This window comes from Condylura cristata, unplaced genomic scaffold, assembly GCF_000260355.1.
Source record: "Condylura cristata isolate star-nosed mole 26May11 unplaced genomic scaffold, ConCri1.0 scaffold00032, whole genome shotgun sequence".
In the NCBI taxonomy this organism is placed as follows: Eukaryota; Metazoa; Chordata; class Mammalia; order Eulipotyphla; family Talpidae; genus Condylura; species Condylura cristata.
In genome coordinates this window covers 19214373-19217594 of record NW_004567133.1, presented here as the reverse complement: position 1 = coordinate 19217594, position 3222 = coordinate 19214373, and positions in this window count along the sequence as shown.

The window sequence follows — 3222 nt, the reverse complement described above, 5'->3', positions numbered from 1 at the left end:
CCCGGCTTCCGCCTCGGGGAGGGAGTTTCCACTTGGTCACGACTCAAAAATGTGTCGTTCCCGCGCCTCCACCCCCTCACCCCGGTCCTGGGGGGGTCTCCTCCCTCCGAAGGCCGGGGGCGGGGCCGGGGGGACGGCCCCTCCTCCCTGGGGCAGGTCCCCAGGGATCCGCGGCTGACCCCACCCTCGCTCCGAGTCAGCGCCGCAAGAATCCTCACTTTTAAAGCAGAATAATAGTTGTAATTTATTGAGCACTACTTCTGTGCCAGGCACAGAGTGAACTTCCTCTTTTAACCCTGCCAGCAGTCCATCCGAGGAAAGTACAGTATTATACCCAGAAGCTCAGAAAAGAAGAGCGACTCACTCACCACCACGCAGCTGACCCTGGGCTCCCCCCAAAGGTTGGCCCCTTCAGATCTGGGGGCTCCCATCGGACCTGGGGGCCGGAAATCCCATTTCATGTACTGGGACTACTTCTAGGGAGCTTCTGGGTGCCTGGGCGGGGCTGGTTGCCTCCTGCCAGGAGGAAGTAACATACTGGGGAAACCAAGGCATGTGGGCAAGCCAGGTTGGTTACACCATATGCTCAACCCCCTGCACAAATGATTGCGAATTTTGGCCCTCCCTGGTGGCGCAACGGTTTAGGACGCAGCAGTGCAGGCTGGTGGCAGTGGCTTCAGCGCGAGTTCTATTCCTTGCCAGAGGTGACCCACAGGGCGCGGCAGACCTCTCCTGTCTCCCCGCTGCTCCTGTCAGCAGTGTACTTCGTCCATCCGCCTGTTCTGTGCCCCATTCTATGTCTGGTGAATCGGCTCACCACCCCTGCACCTCTGGCCCGTGCCCCAGTTATTGTACGCATAAATAAGTAAATTTTTTTTTAAAAAATTACAAATTTCAAGATGGTGACAGCAGGTAATCAGCCAAGCATGAGCCCTTGTAAATGCCAGCCTGGTACAACCCCACAGGCCACATGTCCATGGAGGCCCCGGAAAGGCTCAGTGGCTCTTGCAAGGGCAGAGGGGCCAGGATGGTCACCACTACCTCTAATGTCACCCCATGCCCCCCCCCACACACACACTGGCATGCTGGAGCCGGCCTGTGGAACTCCGAAAGCTGAGCACTTCAGGCTTTCTGGGACTGGCTTCCTGGCTAGGGATGAATCCCATGGGAGATCCAAGTCCAAATGGCACAGCCAAGTGACCAGCAGGTCCATGTCTGTGCCTCCTGGGCATATTTAGCCCTGGGCCCTGCAGACAGGTGGCCTGGGTGGTCCTGGTCCAGGCCCAGCATGGGTCTCGAAGCCCTTTCTTTTCATTGGATCCAGTGTGAGGAGCAGCCAGGGCTGCTTCCCAGAATAAACACCCCACCCACCCTCAGCCCCGCCCTGCAGGCAGCGTGAGCCAGCGCCCAGGAGAGATGCTCTCCGCTGCCAGCTCGAGGTTAACAAGTCATCCTGATCTCACTCCCTCTGTCGCTCCATCCTGGTGGCTGGCCACTCACGGCGGGTGGCAGCCCGCATTAATGATTCCAAGAGCTGCCATTTCTACCCACCGGGCAATGGCAGAAGCCCTCTGCATGCCCTCTCCACTGACCCCACGAAGGCCTCGCCGCAGGGGGGATTCCCATTTTGCAGACTGGGAAGCTAAGGTGCAGAGAGACCACGCGGCGAGGCCAGGGCTGGCGCAGGTGGCTCCTGCCATCCAGCTGTCCTGGTCCCTAGCATCTCTCCTCTGCCTGTGTGTAGGTCACCAGGCTCACCCCTTTACATTGTCCTGTATTATTTACTCCCAGCTCCTCAAATAGATGAAAGGTTCTGGAAAACGGGAACCGTGCCCACACCTTCAGGTTTCTGCTGGGCCTGGCCTTGCATGTTATCTGGGGAGCACTCGACTCCACGGCATATGGTCCAGGACGCCCTCCTGGCCCAGGGCAGGTGCACATGTGCGCTGGGTGGGCTGGTGCCCTCAGGGCATCGCAGGAAAGTGGGCCCAATCACTGACACGTGTCCTCGGAGACACGGATGGGGGTGCCATCCCTGATACACTGTCTTGAGTGAACACCTTCAGGAAGAGCTTGATCAGCGTCTGTTGAATGAATAAGATCCAGGGGAGCCCAGGAAGTGTTCGCGAATGAAGGTTTAGGGGATCATATTCAGTCCCCCTGGATCAGCAGTGAACTTACTTCAAGCTACTGTACCAAAGGGCCTTAGAGTGGGGCCCAAGCAGCAGCCATTTCTTACTCACAGTTCTGGAAGTGGGAAGCCCAAGGGCAAAGAGCCTGCAGGCTGAGGGCTGCTGAGGGCTGCCTTCTTATGTCCTCGCAGCAAGAGAGAATGGTGCGCTCCCTCTTCCTTTCTTACGAGGCCCTAATCCTAGCATGGGCCCCACAACTCGCACTGGCATCATCTAAACCTAATCACCTCCAAGGGTCCAAACCATCACACTGGGGGTTACTGCCTTAACATCTGCACTGGGGCACAAACGTCTGGCCCATAATAGCAACGTGATGCAGCATTGACTGTCCACCAGGCTCCATGAAAGACCCGCAGAAAGTGGCCTTGTGTTCTAGCCCATTCACCTTCCCTAACCACGGGGGGAGGGCAGGAGGGGTGTGATGTGTCTGCCAGCAGGTGCCACCTCTTAAGAAAACACAGCCAGGCCCTCCCTGGTGGCGCACGGTGTTAGCCAGCCCTATGAGGCCCCACTGAAGCTCCGGCTGGAGTTCCATCCCCCGGGCGTGACCCCACGGCCCAGCAGGCCTCTCCTGTCTCCTTGTTGCCCCCCTCCCCACTCTGGCTCTGTGAACCCTCTCAGCCCCGTACCTCTGGCCTGTACCCCCGTTCCTATATGCATAAACAAATCAACCTTTAAAAAAAAATAGAACCCACCATGCGGGGTGTGGGGCTATAATGAAAGCAAAGTATCCAGAACACAAAAAGAGCTGGTTTAGCTGAGAACCTTGCTCTCTGGCCAGGCCATGCCCACGGAGAAGATGGCGTCCTCCCTCCGGGGCGCTGGGGATGACAGGCTGTGGATCAGCCCTGATACTTGGTAGCCACCCCTAGTAGCGTTGCAGGTGTCTCATCTGACCTTCATAACAGCCTTAGAAACACATTCTGTTGTTCCCTTCCCAGCGTGGGAACCCCACGTCAGTCCTCCTGGGTGCAAAGTGCTTGTCCATGAAAACAGCTCTAGAAAAACAAACCCAGAGAAAAAAAATCCT